General features: G+C 38.2%; 1 long non-coding RNA gene across 1 annotated transcript in view; it reads left to right on the plus strand.

Annotated features, from left to right (window-relative positions):
- LOC139077357 (uncharacterized) overlaps positions 1-12532 on the plus strand; it is a 102053-nt gene extending 89521 nt beyond the window's left edge. The window contains exon 3 of the long non-coding RNA XR_011529802.1: positions 12158-12532. This is a non-coding gene — a long non-coding RNA (uncharacterized lncRNA). The remainder of the gene's footprint in view (positions 1-12157) is intronic.
- Positions 12533-18876: the final 6344 nt, after the last annotated feature.

Consider the following 18876-nt stretch of genomic DNA (forward strand, 5'->3'; position numbering starts at 1 on the left):
ATTTGTGTGAGTATACGCACACAAGTTGCTTTATATGAATTAATCCATTTAATCTCCATGATGTCCCAAAGAAGTTGGCACAACTACTATTCTCGTTTTACCAAGGGGTGCCCTGAGCTCAGAGAGGTTGTGTCATTTGCTTAGTATTACACAGCTACCAAGTTAAGGGGTCAGGATTCCAGCTCATGTGCTAGTCTGCGTAGTTGTAGTCGATGAAAGTGAACGTATTTTTCTATAGAACAGACTCAATTGTCACAACCTGTGACCAACAGACATCAAGCCTCACCATAATCACCCTCTCTCAGACCTCAACTCCACCCCAACATGGATGAATCATCCTGGGATAGCTTTGCAAAGTGTGTAGTTTTTCAAAATCACATGTAAAGAAGTCTACAGCTGAGCTTATTGAACAATGTTTCTTTTTCTCATACAGTGATGTAAGAGAGGGAAATGTCTTCCCTTCCCTTCCCTATACCAAGAGAAGTTTGCATGCCCAGCTTTCTAGACTTATCTGTGGAATTGAGCTTATGCCATAAATTAAGCAGAAACCTAATGATGACCTAGAACTGGACGTCACTGGGTTTAGACATGAGACACCATGAATCTCCAGTTCTGACGAGCATCCCCATTTGGAATTACACAAGAACGCCTGGCTGCTGTATATGATTGGCAGCGACATCCGTACAGACAGAGAAACCAAAAGGAATCTTCGAAGAGACAGCATGTTGGCACTGCCCTCTTAAACTGAGCTTCTGGTTAACAAATTGATCAGTTGGGCAATGTCAATCCAACTGAATGTTCATACTAAACAAACCTAAAAATGCTACCTTTGTACATTTTTACAGGATAAATGTATCTTGGAAGTTCATCTTTGTGGCAACTTCTGTGTTCCTATTTGAAAGAACATCATTAATCATTTCATTCAATGTGGGCTATGTTTATCATTTTTTCATCCCAGAAGCATTTTTCATTATTTTTAAGTGAATAATTCTAACTATAAGCATTAAAATAAAATCATTCTGCCTCCTTTTGACTCCAGACTTGATTTTTCCGTGTGTAAGCGTTCACTCTCCTATGCACAGCACCTCTAATAAAAATATAGGAAATTAACCTAGATTTTTTTCAACATATATTTAGTGTGAAACTGCCACTCACCAAGAAATCTGAACCCTTGGGCTCTAGCACTGAGAGAGCTTTAGCAGGAAGACTTTTATAGATCACACACGACTTTTATAGATCATCATCATTGTAAGATGTTAGGGAAAGCTAGAAGAGGGTCCAAAGAGTATCAGATTAGAATTGGAAATGTGTTTTATATAATCAGGCTACAGACTTAAAATGTGGAGTTAGATCGAAGATGGATCTTTCACATAGAAATACATTTCTATTATTTTAAGGGTTTTTGATGAATCAACTTGTGATGTACTTTTAAAAACAGCTTTATTGAGAAATAGTTCATATACGTACAATTCACTCATTGAAAGTGTACAATTCAGTGGTTTTTAGTGTATTCGCAGATATGTGCAACCATCACCACAGTCAATTTTAATCGCTGTCAAAAGAAAGCCCATACGCTTTAGCTATCACCCCTGTACTCCCAACCTCCTCTTCCCAGCCCTAGGCAAACACTAACTTACTTTCTGTCTGCATAGCTTTCCCTGTTCTGGACATTTCCTATGATGGAATCATATAAAATGTGATCTTTTATGACTAGCTTCTTTCACTTAACACAATGTTTGCAATAATGTTTCACAATGTTCATCTGTGTTGTAGCGTGTATCAGGACTTTATTTTTTATGGCCAAATAATATTCCACTGTATGGGTATGCCATAGTTGTTTATCCTTTCATCAGTTGATGGACATTTGGGTTGTTTCTGCCTGTGGACTGTTATGGATAATGCTACTATACAAATTTGCGTGTAAGTTTCTATGTGGACACATGTCATACTTTCTCTTTAGATATATATCCAGGAGTAGAATTGCTGGGTCATATGGTAACTCTATGTTTAATCTTTTGAGGAACTGCCAGACTGCTTTCCAAAGTGGCTTCACCATTTTCCATTCCTACCAGCAGTGTGTGAGGGTTCTGGCTTCTCCACATCCTCCCCAACACTTGTTGTTATCCGGCTTTTTGATTCTACTCAACCTAGTGGCTATGAAGTGGTATGTCATTGTAGTTTTGATTTGCTTTTGCCTGAAGGCTGATGATTTCAAGCATCATTTCATGTGCTTATCAGCCATACGTATATCTTCCTTGGAGAAATGTCAATTTATATCCTCTGTCTATTTTGTAAATGGGTTGTCTTTTTATTATTGAGTTTTAAAAGTTCTTTACATATTCTGGATACAAGCCCCTTATCAGATTTGTAAATGTTTTCTCCCATTCTGTGAATTTTCTTTTTCACTTTCTTGAGGGTGCTTTTTGAAACAGGAAAGTTTTCAGTTTTGATGATGTCCAATTTACCTATTTTTTCTTTTGCTGCTCATGCCTTTGATGTCATATCTAAGAATCTTTTGCCAAATCAAAGGTCATGAAGGTTTACCTTTATATTTTCTTCTAAGATTTTATAGTTTTAACTCTCATTTTAAGTCTTTGATCCATTTTGAGTTAGTTTTTGTATATTGTGTGAAGTAAGAGTCCAAGCAAATTCTGCACGTGGCTGTTCAGGTGTCCCAGCACCATTTGCTGAAAAGGCTGTTGTGTCCCCATTACACGATCCTGGAATCTTTGTTGAAAAACAGTTAACCATGGATATATGGATTTATTTCTGGACTTTCAATTCAATTCCATTGATTCCTATGTCTATCCTCATGCCAGTAGTATACTGGTTTGATTATTGTTGCTTTGTAGTAAGTTCTGAAATCAGAAAGTATGAGTCCTCCTATTTCGTTTTTCACAATTGTTTTAACTACTCTGGGCCACTTGGAATTTCAAATGAATTTTAAAATCAGCTTGTTAATTTCTACAAAGAAAGCGGATGAGATTCTGATGGAGATTGTGTTGAATCTACAGATCAGTTTGGGGAATGTTACCATTTTAACAATGTTAAGTCTTCTGATTCATGAACATGGGCTGTTTTTTTGTGATGTGCTTTTTAAAGAAAAATTATTTGTTCATTCAAAAAATATTTATTGAGCAACTACAGTGTGCTGGGCATGGGATATACCACGTCAGGCCTGCTGCCATGCAGCATCTTTGAAGCCTTTCCTCTCGGTGCTTGGCCCTCAACACTCCCTGGCCTCCTTCAGATTTGTCTTCCAATGCTCTTCTCTGTGAGGCTTTCCCTGGCCACACTCCTTAGTCCTCACATACACCTCCTTTCTCCCTTTCCTACGTTATTTTACCTCTTAACAATTATCATTATTTATTATATTTTTTATTTTTCTAAGTCCTAAGAATAATCAATAAACAAAAATGTTTGCTTTCATGGAGCCTACATTCTAGCAGGAAATATAAATATAGATAATTAGAAACAAAGAAAAATACTTAAAATGTATAGAATGATAGTAAGAAATACTATGTGAAAACAGAAGTTGGGAGAAAGGACTGTGTGAGGATTGCAGTGATGATTGCAGTCTAGAGAAGATGGCCAAAGGCCAAGGGCAGGCCAGGGAATCAGGTGCATATCTAGGGAAAGAGCATGGGAGGTAGAGGGAACTGTATGTGCAAAGGCCCTGCGGTGGGAGCTGACTTGGACTCTTGGAGGAGCAGGTGGGAAAGCTGAGTGGCTGTAGCACCCTGAGATTGAACCTGAGAAGTAGTAAGAGACAAGGGGTGGGGCAGGCCATTTAGGGCCTTGAAGGTGATTTTTAGTGGACTTCAGCATTCCAGGAGATTAAGGATTGTGTCTAAAGGGACATAATCTGCATGACAGTTTGCATTCCCAAGTGTTCCTGATAAGGATAAAGGAATGGAAAGGAAAGGTGAGGTGATAGCTTTGTCAGATCTCTGTCAACTCTCTTGATATTTTAATTAACTGTGTGATTGCCTCAGTTATCAACTGGGCATAAATAGACCCTAGTCGTCTAAGTTAGCGGTATAGATGGAATAGCTCAGCATGCTGGCTTCCTCCCTCCTTCTTTTGGCCTGGAAGAACTTCCAGTTAGTTTACATCTCAGGCCTGCTGTAAGACCCGCTGTTGCTGTGTTTGCTGGGAACACTTCAGATATCTTTGGGCTATCATAATATAATTTAATGCTAGCAATTTACATCACTGTGCTGTGCCTGGGGACCTCAGTAAAAGAGGCACCTTTTGAATTTAATAAATAAATAAAATAGTTAACTGAACCAAATGCATTTTTGATTGGTTAGAATCTCTAATTAGCCTGAAGTTCCTCTGATCTGGTGATAAAATGGGTTGTTTTGAGCAATTTTGTGGCCTTTTCACAGGTTCAAATGTCCTCAGGACAAGGACAATTCAAATTGTGTACAGACAATAGATACTTACAGGGCCTGTGGCTAAACTAGAGAATATGGACCTCACCTACAGGCAGTCAAATTCAAAGTTTTAAAAATTGCTGCACTAAACTAAATGTTTGGCTAAACAAAAGATGTCTGTCAGCTCTTGAATGTTACATAAGCCTGGCACTCTGCTAAAATCATAATGCAAATTATCTCATTAACTGCTCATAATAAATTATATGAAGTAGGTGTTTCTATCATCCTCATTTTCCTGCTGAGAAAACTAAGTCTTAGCAAAGAAGTAAGTTGCTGTTAAGAAGCAGAGTCAAAATGTGGAGACAGGCGCTTAATTTCATAATCTGTGATCTTAATCAAAATAGCATGCAAACCAAATATGGCAGATAGACAACCAGCTATTTTCCCCTATGGATTACAAAGCATGTAACATTTGGAAACAAGTAGAGGAGTATTATCCTATAAATATAATTGCAAGCCAAATATGTAATTTTAAATTTTCTTGCACCCCCATTTAAAAGAGCAAAAAGAAACAGATGAAATTAATTTCAGTAACATGTATTATTTAATCCAGTATATCCAAAATATTATTACAACACATACTCAGCGTAAAAAAGTAGTAATGAGATATTTTGCATCCTATCTCTTGGAAGTGGTGTATCTATTTTACACTTAAATCACATCTCAATTAAGAGTAGCCACATTTCAAGTGTTCAATAGCCACATTTAGATTACGGCTACCATATTGGATAGTAAAGATTCAGACGACTGGCTAAACTTTTCACATTTAACTTTTTCTTGGTATCACATAGAGCTGTAGTTTGATTAAACTTCATTTTCGCATAGGTAAAGCAGGAACTCCTCCAGCATAATAATTACAAGGGCGGACTTGCCAGCAGGTGCTTCTGTTCTGATCTCATTAAGAAGTTCGTGTGAACTTCTCAGCACAAAGAGTTTGAGATGCTGTGAATTTATGGCCTAAATTATATGGGGTTTACACATATGTACTGATGTTACCTAAAATATCCCTTCCCATAATGTTCTCTTTATGAACCAGTTTGGTGGGTGGAATATTTATATGCTTTTGCTGTGAACATAAGCATTATAAAGCAGCTATGCTTTGTGCTGCTAACTTAAATGGATTTGGAAAGCAAAGTGGAAAAACTATAACTTTATGATAAACGTTACCACCTCCCTTTAGTGCATTATTATATTTTATAGTTAAAATAGAATGGAACATTGAGGGACTTGGGCAGAATATATAAAAGCACAGAGGCAGTGAAGGAGACCAAAAATTACATTTGAGCTTATTAATTTATGAAAAAAACAAAATATTCTCAGCTGCAACATCCAGTCAAGTGAAAAATATGCTAACATGTCAGCAACCTCCGCCCCATAATCCTACCAGGATAAAATTAAACAAAACAATCTCCCCAAATAATTAAAGTCTAAGTCTTTAGGGGAATGCCCTACATTATACTTTAAATTACTAAACTGTAGGCATAACGGTGCAGCCACATGTCTCTTTACCTCTGTACTGTGTAATTGTATACAGATGTACCCAGTGTTGTGCAATAGACTTCTCCTTCAAAAGTCGAGTGCAAATTCAGTATTAAAAATCCTTTAAATGCACTAGGGGAGCTGGCTATTTAAAAGGTTCTTTTATAATAAGATTAATCACCCCTTAATTCCTCTCTTTGGCAAGGTAAAGTTTTAATATAGGATTTTTGTAGTTTTTAAAAATAGTGTTTCAGAAAGTATGGAGAAGAAAGAGAAAGAAAACTATTACTATAGGTACACAGTACCACCCCTGCTGGGTCCTATTCCATCTCACTTCCGGAAAGATGTCACTCATGCAATTCCCTTGTTTTCCTTGTCTACTGGATATCCTTATCAGCAGACAAGGGTACTCTTAGTTTTCCCAATCAAGTAAAAAGTTGTCTCATGACTCCATTTTAACTTGCGTCTACCGCCCTTTTTCTCCCCTTGACAGCAAAATGCCTTGAAAGCCTTATCTACTTGGTGTCTCAAATTGCTCAGAGCTGGTGAGTTCTATGCTTTATGACTTTGTCAAAAAGCTTCTAAGATTATTGTCATTAGTTTTCTATTAGAAAAAAAGAAACAAAATGATCAAAAGTCTTTTTCCTACTAAGGAAATAGGCACACGTATGTTCAGACATTCCTTTCCCCTACCAGAAATATCTTGTTTACGACTGTATTAGTTCGCGGAGTACCACAAGTTGGATTGTTTAGAGGCAGAAATGAATTGTCTCACAGTTCTGGAGGCTCGAAGTCCAAAATCCAGGTGTTCACAGAGCCATGTTCCCTCTGAAGGTGTTACGGAAGGACCTGTCCCAGGCCTCTCTCCTAACTTCTGGTAGCCTCAGATGTGTCTTGTCTGGTAGATGGCTGCTTTCTCCCTGTGTCTTTTCATATGCCTGCATCCAAATTTCCCTTTTTTATAAGAACACCAATCATATTGAATTAGAGCTCACCCTCATGACCCCATGTTAACTTGATTATCTCTGTAAAGATCCTATTTCCAAATAAGGTCGCATTCTGAGGTACTAGGGGCTAGGACTGCAACATATCTTTTTGGGGGGACACAATTCAACTAAGAACAACCACAATCCACAATCTGTTTTCCATTTGACCCACCTTTAGGGATGTGGATTTCAAATGTGTTGAAGTTTGATCTGTTCTTCATAACAGGGTCTGCAAATTCACGTGGACTCTAACTACATGAAATGATCGTTCCTAATTGTCTTTCAAATTGACCCTACTGTCCCTTATAAAGAAATGCAGGGGTTCTATGGCTATATTTATCTGTCTATTCATCCACTCATCCTTCTGCCTATCCATCCAGCTCCATCTATCTATCCATCTAGCCAAACATCCATCTATCATTTTCACAAAAATTATTGGGCCCCCACTATAGATTTGGTATTTTGTGAGGTACTGGGAGATGGAGGCATACGCTGGCAAGATTCAGTAGTTTTCGCTTTCAGGGAAGTATTGGGTAGATGGTAAAACAAGGCATAACGTGAGAAAACCGAAGTAAAGTGAACTTAAAGAGATGCCCTATGTCATTTTGCAGTTTAAGTCATTACTCACCAAGTATTCTGAGTGGAAATATTTAATCAAGATGGTAGCAAAAGTCTTCACAAAGTTATGGCCTGGATTGGCTCAATAGCAGCTTTTTAAAGTTCTTGAATTCTACTTATGATGATCTTTTTGAAATTGACACCCTAACTTTGAAACCCTTGCTCTAGCTTGATCAGGTCCCAAAACATTCTCAAACTCCACATTTCCTCTCTCCCTTTGTGGGAGAAGGTGAGGCAATCACAGTGCTACCTGCAGGCTTAGCCCAGCCTGAGTTCTGGAGGCAGTTCTCATGCAAACAGTGTCAAGTCACTCAAGGTCTAGACTGCTCTGACTGACCATGATACTTTTATCCACTGGCCTGTTCCTTCCTACATCAAGCAACTCTTTCAGAAAGTAGAGAAAACCCAAGTGTAGCACCAGCCTCTTCATGTAATTACTGGGGGTCCAGTGGTCTCTGGGCATATGGGAAGCTCTCCTGTTGTATCATTCTCCATTTCCATGAGAGCTACTCACCATCCTTTTAGTGCATTTATTTTCCACTTAAATTATCAGAATTGGTTTCTGGTACTTCTAACAAAACAGTCTTATTAATATACTCCCACCTCCAAATCTCAGGCTTGAGAAAGTTTCAAGCCCCTCAGAATTCCTGATGGGCTAACTATGATGTGGTTTGTTGCCTCCCCTATATCCTTAGGAGGACTACCCAAAGAACTTCCCAATGCCCTGAAAACTGCTGACTTTTTCCTCTTGATGCCTAGCAGCATCTCCGATACTCTACATTCCCATCCTTGTCTACCTTAGAATAACATCCTGGCCTCTCTTCCTAGGTTTCTCCCATTCTAATTCTCTCAGCTATGCCCAGCATCTCCCATTTCCTCTGTCTTTATGTCATCAATTATTTTGTGTCCATTAATGCTACATTTCATATCTCGTCTTTCACTCTTGTGACCCTGGTGTGCTTCCAGATCGCATTTGCTAATTGCATTACCCTTGCCTGGTATCCTCATCCTCTCAACCTTAACCCAAAATTAGACCTCAGATCATCTGGAAGAAATTCAACCCACATCTGCTTCATCTGCATCTTTGCAAGTGAGGCCCAGTGGAGGGACCATGTATTTTTATACGCTCTCCAAATCATTTTGTTCATAACCATTTAGAGTATACTACCTCAAATCATGGCATCTTTCTCAATAGCCTCTCCCTCTGTTTTCATTTAGAGTTCTAAATACTCAGCCTTGATTGCCAACATCGAGGGTCACTTCAGAGCCAAGGGATTTGGACCTTCATTCCCTCCAAAGAGGAAATGGATTCCAATCTGTTTTATGACACACTGACTAGTTCAGATCCCCTTGTAATGGGGCCATATAGAGCAACCAGAGTTTTTAACAACCATGGGCTTTTGTTAGGCTCCAGAATGACCTCTGTCTCCTTATTAGACACCTGTCCTCAATTCTAGACCCACAAACCTTTAATAACTTTTCATATCACCATCCTTCGTAGCATTTATTGACAAGTAATAGTATGCCTATTTTATAATTATTTACTATTCGTTTGTCGTCTTCATTATAGGTTTGAGGAAAACGGGGATTTTGTTTTGAATAACGCATTGAACAGTGTCTGGCACATAGTAGACATTCAATAACTATATGCTTAACAAGTGAACAAATACATCTCTCCACCTAGATGTTTCATAGACACCTCAAATATGACATGTCTAAAAACGAACTATTATCTTTTCCCCAAACTAATCCTTTCCTTCTTTATGGGTTGTCTTTTGTCCATAAACTTTTTTATTTAAGAATAGTCTTGGATTTATAGAGCCGTTGATCTGTTTATCATCTCTGTAGTTTTGCCTCTTCCAGAACGTCGTATAAATAGAATCATACAGAATGTTGTTTTCTCAGACTGGCTTCTTTCACTTAGTGATATGAATCCATGTTTTTGCCTGGCTTGTTAGCTCGTTCTTTTTATCACTGAATGCTGCATTGTGTGACTGTACCACCATTTGCTTACCATTCACCTGCTGGAGGACATCTCAGTTGCTTCCAGAGTTTGGCAATTATGAATAAACCGTTATAAACATTCACGTGTAGGTTTCGTGTAGACCTACGTTTTGAAACAAGTTGCCATAAATATCTAGGAGCTCAGTTGCTGGATAAGACTAGTTAGCTCCTTAAGAAACTGCCAAACTATTGTCCAAAATGACTGTACTGTTTTGCATTCCTACCAGCAATGAATGAGAATCTCTGTTGCTCCACACCCTCACCCGCAAGTGGTATTGTCATTTAAAAAAAAATTTAGCCATTCTAATATATATGCAATGGTATCTCTGTTGCTGCCGTCCTTCTTCCCCTAATAACAAATGATTCTGAGAGTTGGTCTGTCTTTTTGAGTGTTCGACATATGTGTTGTACACTCCACCATTTATCACCTTCTGTCCCCCACTGTCTCACGCACAAACTGTCTTTAAGGGCACAGACTTGCAATGTTTTATCCAGCTCTGTATTTTCAGTTCCCAAACAGTGCCTGGCACAGAGCTGTATTCATTAAATGCGTTGGCTGGCTGATCGATTGCCTTGGGATTGAAGGTGAGGATTGGCAGTTGTGTTTAGAATGGTTCAAAATGGAACTAGCAGCATATTTTGCCCATTTAAGACTTCATTAGTATCCTGATGATATGCTTGAAGATATCAACCATGATAAGGCATAAAACAAATAACCTCATTCACTCATTTGTTCCCTACCATTTGCCAAACTGTATACGCTCAACACTCCCACCTTGCATCTCCCATGCTAGAGGCTAAAATTAGAGCTGCAAAATATTTGCTTGTTTATTTGGCCTAGCATGAGACTATCTATATTTTAAGAATGATATGAGAATAAAACTCATTTCTTTCTTCATTAACCGGCTCCACAGAGGGTCTCAGTGGAATAATGTTTATTGCTATCTCAAACATTAATGATACTCTCCATGAGGACTGTCTTCTGTTCTAGAACAGGAGTCCACAGAGCTTGAGAATGAGTTTTCAGGAAGAAACAAAGGCCAGAAAAAAATTTCATCCAAAAAGCACGCACTTAAGAAACTATGCCAGGCAACCATGTACATGCTCACAAATCCAGTGATTTGCTTTTCTAAAAGTCTGTTGACTCACACGCCTCCCACACAGCTTGTTTGACTACAACAATGTTGCACAGGAGGACACATGCACACACGCATGTGCAGATACCTTCAAAGCTCTTCCAGTTGAAAATCCTCAGAAGGCCACAAGCTCTGAGATTGTGACTGTTGAGTAAACTTGAGGGAGGGGCTAGGTAGAGCCATGTGAACGCATATTAACTGCCAAGCAAGTTGCACGTATGAAGCACTGACACCCTGCTGGACGCCACCAGGGCGGTTCAGGATCCTGATCTTAGAGGACACTCTGTGAGCCAAACTTAGTGCCCTAATGGAATGAAGCTTTGGTTCCTGGTTTATGTTCAGAATTACCTCAATTATAGTTTTACTTATGTTTTACGATTTTATCTCTTTAAAAGAAAATTACCACGAGGCCTTTGTCTTTTACTGGATGAGATGCTCCTAAGAGAAGATTTTGAAGGACTGAAAGGTGTTCATGAGTTTGTCAGATGACTAAAGTAGGAGGGAAGTACAGGGACAGGAGAAAGAGGAAAAAGATTCGATTTATGGGGGTAGCTTTATTTTGCCATGAGCAAATACTATATATCACCTCACGACATTCAAGATGGTTTCTTGTGAATAAGTTTAATATTTCGTTTATTCTTTGGTAATTATGATAATGCAAACTCCAATCATCTATTCTTTTTGTTTAAACTCATACTAGACGCAGAAACTTCTCCATCTACTAGTTGACCTAATTCTTGTAAATCATCTTGAGTTGGCATAAGTTTATTAAGGTCTCAGGAAACAAGTCTAATATGAATGTAATGAATTCTTTTTCTGTTCGCCTACCTTTGCAGTTCTCATTTTGATCCTGTGAGTTTCTTGTGCTATTCTCCTGTCACGTTGTACCATAAGCTCTCCCCTGCTCATCTCCTCACAGACTTAACACTTTCCTTCTTCTGCTCATTGTTTATCTGTTCCTCTACCTGGAGTGCTCGCCCTCCCTGACTTTGAATGTTCTGATTTACCTTTGGGTTCTTGCTGAACAAACGTTCTTTATCCTCTAGGCAAGCTTAGTATTTAGGGTCCTTGCCACGGCACGTTTCTCTTTTAAGGTCCTTAATAGTTTCTGTGTTATTTTGTACTTAATTGTATTTTTTGCTTCTCCTTGCTCCCATTAGATGTATACGTGTATGATTCGTCTTTGCATCTGCCAGAGCTCCTAGCCTATATTTTGTGCTCTCTGAATGTCTGTTGGATAAATGTAGGAATGAGTGAAAGCACAAGCAAATACATGCATGAATGTTTACGCTGTACCTTCTCTGGATCCTATTCTCCCTTTCTAATCTTTACAAGTGACCACAGAAGAGAAGAGAAAATCCTACCTGCACCCGTTACCCAGTTTGTCCAAGGTGGCTTGTCTACCACTGAGAAACCACCCAGCCACTTTTGAAGCTAGGCTCTTAAGTTTGTTTTCACTTGTGGAAAATCAGTTTGTTCCTCTTCTTTCCCACAGATAACTCCAGAAAACTGCTCAAGACCTTACTGAAGTAAGTGTCCTTGTTGGAGAAGACGACAGAGCAAGGAATTTCAGATGGCCTCTAGAAACTGTGGGCAACCTATAAAACCTGAGGGTGGTCTCCAGTCAACAGCCAGAAAAAAATTGATCGTACAACTCAGTCAGACAACTGCAAGCAAATGAATTCTGCCAACAGCCTGAATGAGCTTGGAAATGGGTTCTTCCCCGGTTGAGCCTCCAGATGAAAATGCATCCTGACTGACATCTTAATTACAGTCTTGTGACACCCTAAGCAGAAGATGCAGCTAAGCCATCCCTATAATCCTGACCCATGGAGACCGATAATAAATGTGTGTTGTTTTAAGCTGCTAAGTTTGAAGGAATTTGTTATATAGCAATAGAAAACTGATATAACATGTTTTGATTATCCACATGATATAGGAATTGATATCTTCAAACTTGTGTTTTATGGTTGACAACATCCTAAACTGTACCCTTCCCCAAGGAATATAGTGTCCCGTGGCAGGAAGAAGAGGATGCACTGGATCTTCTCTTGTGTTTCTTCTTCAAGAACAGAGTTTTCCAGAGTTTCCTCTCTCTAGCTAGTGGTAGCTAATAATCTCTCATCTCATAGGCCAGAGTATCTCATATTCATTCCTGACCTGGCCATTGGTAAAGGGAATGCTGATATCATGATTACCTTGCACTACTGCAGATTTATGCCTTGGGCCTAGAGAAAGCCAAGCCTCTTCTGCTATGTGTGCCCACCTACGAGTGAACAAAACTGAGGTTTTGGTGGCAAGAAAAAAGAGGCAGTTACAGATGTTGGGTGGGCAATATCTGCCTCACCAAGAACAATGGGCTTCAGTTTTCCCATTTGTAAAATAGGGATCTGGACTAGTTCACGGTCTGTAGAAAGATCTTAACACTGATGTTGCTTCCTAGAGCATTGTGTCAAGAAGCATTCTGTGGCCAATCCTGGGCTCAACTGAAAGGACTAAAGATAGATTAGCAGTGTCTGTTGTGAGCACAGGAAGGAGAATTATGCACAACTGTGATTCTAATGTTTAGAGGGAACTACAGTGAAAGAATAAAATTTACTATTTAAGAGTGCAGATTACAGAGCTAAACTGTATTCAGATCTGGGCTTTGCCATCTAATTTTACTTAATTTCTCTGTGCTTCAGTTTTCTCAACGGTAAAATAAGGATAAAAATAAGCAGTGAGGATCAAATGAGATAATGAATGTAAAAATTCTTAGCCCAGTGTTAAAATGTATGTGTGCTAAGAACACAGAGTAAATACTAAATAAATATTATCCATTATTATTTAGAGGCATAATGATCACTATGTTTATGATTTAAAAGAAAGATTTCTTGTGCCAGTGTAATATCCAGGGCAAATTGGTAAGAACGGTTCCACTCAGGGCAAAGTTTCACTGTTGATAATACAAGCATTATTGATAGGGCTGGTTTGCCTAGGGCACTTCTGATTTTGCCTGATGTTCTGGCATAATTGTAAATATTCCCTCTTTTACTCTCAAAAGTGTTGTGGTCTGGATAACAAACTATATGGCAATTCTAACTATTGTTCTTGTTAAGGTTTTGAGTCAGAAGAACTTTCCTAGGAATACTTCCATTTTTAAAAGACATTTCTGGTTCTGGACAACATCCATATGAACCAAATGGTCAGTCATCAGTTCTGGACTGCTCCATAGAATTTAGCATTTTGTTTTATTATTATTTTTTAGGTGGAATGTTCTGGCCATGTAGAAAATTTTATTGATGCCTGCTATAATCTTTATTAATATCTGTAATCCCACACTTAGACATTCATTTTTTGGCTTTTTCCCCCACATTAAAATGCACATACTCCTTCCCCAGGACAAGCAATTCATTAGAAACAAGACTGAGTTGGATGGGAACTTCAAGTCAGTTAGACCTATTGAATCAATAATGGTTTCCTATTCTGAGATATTAGTCATCCTTTCTCAATTATGCAATGATTTATATGGGATATACACCATTCATGAGAGTGAAGTCTTTCATGAAATCCAGGAAAATCTTGTATCATTGATGCAATTCAAATGAAAGTAAATCAAAATGAATTTAAAGTATTATTGCAGGTGTAAATGCAAAGAAAGTGATCTGTCATCTTCCCACAAATAAATTGGGCTGAAACTGGCCATCCATTAACCTAGATAGGATCTTACATTTTCTGAGAGCTGACATTGACTAAGATTTTTTTGATCAGTGCATATAAGAAAGGAAGTAGAAAAACCATATTTAGATAAAACAAAATTCTATATGGACATTGTTTATTTCCCAGTAGAATACAGCATAACTGCCAAAGCGTCAAAGCAGGTAGCTAGTAGTTGTATCAGTTCTTCTTTAGGTAACTGCCTTATACATAATGTATCAACATAAATTTCTGTCTTTCTCTCATCAATTACATTTATCATAATTGTATCCTGATGGGTATAAACTTGGAAAATTATTGTCTTCCCAAAATGATTAAATGGCACATTTCACGTTGCTCATAAGCACAGATTCTTAATCATCTCAAAAAGAGAGATGTTAAATTCTACCCTTGTTCTGAATTCCTTAATCTCTCTCATAGAAGACTGCCTTCTCTTTGTCTCCAACTTTCCATGCACTTCAAAATCCATTCAGGGAAGAGTGGGTGAATATTTGGGGGAAATCATGGGATGGATCGTTTCCTATCAATTTTCCTTAATCCTTAGTAGACTTTACTTTCTCAATTCCAATTTTAAGATGTAAAAATATATCATCTTCTGCTATTAAAGTACTAAAATTAGAGTTTTTCCTTAAAAACTGTCTCAAACACAGAGTGATGCAATATTTTGCAAAATATTAGGCCTTCCTTTTTGTACAAATGACATAGGCAGCATGGGACTCTGCACCTGCTATGACCTCTATGCATTTCCTGGGTAAACATCTCGAGTCTTATATTCTATCATCAGCGTATAGCTCATCACCTTAAAGGCATAACTACCACAGAATCATAAAAACCATTGATACAAAATACAGGCATATAAGCACAACAAAGGGAAATTTTCTGTCAAAGCAGTGCCAAATTAATTTGCCCTCTGCACTTAATCATGCATGATAGGTTTTATTACCGCTTCTATAATCTTACTTTTATTAAGACTGCTATCAAACTCAGAATCCAAGGATTTTATTAGCACAGGTGCCTAACAAAAAACAAAGCATATTTATACACAGGAATTTAAAGTCATAGTTAATGAGTTAATTTTTATTTTTGCCGTTAAAGTTAGTCTATATATGTAAGAAATTCTTATGGTGACTATCTCAATTTCCCTACAATGGAAATATTGTTAATATTGGTATGTGTGTTCCTACTCCTTCTCTGCCGGACAATAACTCTTTAAAGAAAAATCCCCAAAGCCCCATTTGGGATAATTACCTGAGAAACACTTGTGTGAAAACACAAAGGCCACCCAGGGTACATGCACTTGAAATGACAATCATTAGAAAGTTAAAATGACTATGATCAAAGTCAGGCAGAGCAGATACTCAAGACAGAGAACACTGCTTGATTTTCCCTTTTGTGCTAGAAACCCAAAATCTTGGGAGAGACTAAAGTAAATGAAGTGCCAAGGGCTGCCTTGGAAGAATTTATCCCCACCTATATGATCGCCATCAGCACTCCCCCTAAGTTACTCCAACTAGTATATGTAAGAACGGGGTATGCTCCTTGAGCAAAAGCAACTTCAAGACAAGATCTCAGAGATCAAACCATGAAACACTTAAGGATAACCTAAGTAAGAAAAGCTCAGAATTGTGCAAATGAAAGTGTAAAATCCCACTGAAGGATGAGATTGGACAAATGGAAAAATATACCTATAGTCTTGAATGAGAAGCCAGTATCATAGAAAAATTTTAAAGTATGTGCATTTAATGTAATTACAATTAGAACCCAGGCTTTGGGAGAAAGTTGTATAAAATAATCTAAATGAAGAGTAAATGCTTGACAATTGTCAAGAATGGTATGAAGAACAGAATAGTGAGGGAAGACTTGCCTTAGCCAACATCACAGTGTAGTTTTTGGTCAGAGAAATCAGACAGATATGGTAACAGCATAACACTAGCCAAATAGGTCAGTCGAAAAGAATAAAAATAATGAAGATATTATTATCATATGAACAGTTAATCCATTAAAAGACCTATAATCTCTTCAGAGAAAAAAGATAAGTTACTTAATAATTAGTGATGGAACAAAAGGCTACCAATCTGGGTATTTGAAATTAACATTCACATAAATTAAAAGCTTTAAATATTTTTCTAAGTGAAATAAGTATTTTAGAAGAAAATTATAGAGGACTTCATCTCCAATCAGGAGGAAGGGGAAAATTTTCAACCGAGGCTAGATTAGTTTTAAATAGGACTATGGCAAACTAAATTATGCTACATCTGTTCTGTGCAATTTTAAATCCTTGGAAGGATTTTTATGAGTAATTGGTAAATAATAAAGCAAATGATAGTGCATATAATATTATGCCATATAGACAAAACATAAACACACACATACATATACATAAAAACATGTAAGTATATATGTCTATAAGTAATAATAAGGCCTTGGTGAAAAATGTAGGAAGAAACAAATTGTGATTTTTTTTTTCGTTTTAAAGATTGACACCTGAGCTAACTTCTGTTGCCAATCTTCCTTTTTTTTTCTTATTCTCCCAAAGCCCCACAGTACATAGTTGTATATTCTAGTTGTGAGTACCTCTGGTTGCGCCATGTGGGACGCTGCTTACGCTGCTTTGGCATGGCCTGACAAGCGGTGCCCAGGATCTGAACCAGCGAAACCCTGGGCTGCCAAAGCGGAGCGCGCCAACTTAACCACTTGGGCATGGGGCTGGCCCCAACAAATTGTGATTTTAACACAGGCGCAGGTACCTGGCTGGGACTTTAGTGCAGAGATGGGAATAATGTGGATGGAAGAAGTGAGGAGAAGGACCAGAGAAAGGGGCAAAGCATAAGAAAGAAATAAGCAAGCCTGAAAAAAAAAAAGCAACCATCAGGTGTTATATGATGCCATTTAAGAATATAAATAAAACTATATTATATTGACATTGGAACAAAGAAAATTGCTTTTCATTTAGAAAATATAGCTTTCTGATCTCTATTTCCAATCATATTTCTTTCCCTAGGTCAGTCCTATACTGACTTTCTGGAACCCCTACTCCTTACTGCACCAGCATTCTTTGGTGCATGCAGGTCCAGCCAGACCGTGGATTGTACATTTGTCCCAATCTTAGCAGGCTCCCATAATGCCTCTGAAGGATGTTTCATGCACTGAGAACTTAACTTGCAGTGACAAGATTCTACCCAAAGTTATGTTAGCCCACCTTCCAATGTGCTAGTTAAAAAGTTGAACGTCATTTCTTTCAACAAGTACATATTTAAGTCTGTCTTTTGCACAGCACAGCTTTGTTCCAAATGCTCTGGGGACTACTAAGAAATATCATTTGGAGCAACTATTCCAATTCCCACCTTTTATCCTTACCCACGCCCATCTCCCTCTCAACTCTGCTTCCTCACCTCTGCTGGTGATTACTTACACTGTTACTTGGAAATAAAAACACATAAACCATTATAAGCTACATTGGAGTCAAAGAACCGGTGTTGGACAATCTTAGGTTAAACCTCTATCTTCTCTCCTAACCACTGCAATACCTCCTAAACTGTCTTCCAGCTTCCAAGATTGCCAATGTCCTTTGACTTCAGTCTTTTCTTCACACAACAGCCGGAGTGATGCTTCAGAAATGCATATTACATCATTGCCCTTCCTTGCTTTCAACCCTCCGCCAGGTTACCTTCGCTTCTAGAGTAAAATCCAATAGTCTTACCTGCTTTTACCTAAGCCTATTTTTATAACTTTATTTCCTACCCATCTTTCCAGTGGCTTCAGCCACACTGGTTTCCTTGATGTTTCTTGAGCACACTGTGCATGTAAACATGTTTCTGCTTTTAACACTCTTCACCCAGATATTCACACAACTTAACTTTATTTAGATCTTGGCTCAAAAGGTACTCTGGTACAGAGGCCTTCCTGATCACCCTACTAAAATGATGCTTTCTTTCCATAAGTCTTTGTCCCTTTACCCTGTTTTCTTTTTCTCCGGATATTTATAAATATTCATAAATGTGTCTGCTTTTTCCATTTGAGTGTAAGTTCCAGGAAGGTAGGAATTTTGTCTTACTTATTGACATATCCTTAGCATCTGGAACACTGTCTGGCATAGAGTAAGTGTTCAATAAATATTGCTTGAATGAAGAACATCAAAAGCCACCCTGTAACTAAGTGTGGAGCGAGCAGTGCTAGCCCACAGGTAGGCACTTTGCACTTGCAATTGCCAGAGAAGACCTCAAGGAGGGAGTTATACTTGAAGTTGGATGGGAAGGATGGCTAGGTAATCTTTTAACTATCAATTGACCTCCAACAACTGGTCATTATCAGAATGGTAAATCCTTGGGCCTGTCATAGACCATCCTTTGGAAGAGTTTTACATCTTGCATCTATTTTGACCAATTCAGACCAAAGCACCTAGTAAACAAAGCAACATAAAATGAATACTCAGGAACACATGATGCCTTAAATACATAAATTATTCACTAGCTGGAACCACTGATGGTAAAGCTTGCATGTGAGGTTGTTGGCAGCACA

This window comes from Equus przewalskii, chromosome 19 (genome assembly GCF_037783145.1).
Source record: "Equus przewalskii isolate Varuska chromosome 19, EquPr2, whole genome shotgun sequence".
NCBI lineage: Eukaryota > Metazoa > Chordata > Mammalia > Perissodactyla > Equidae > Equus > Equus przewalskii.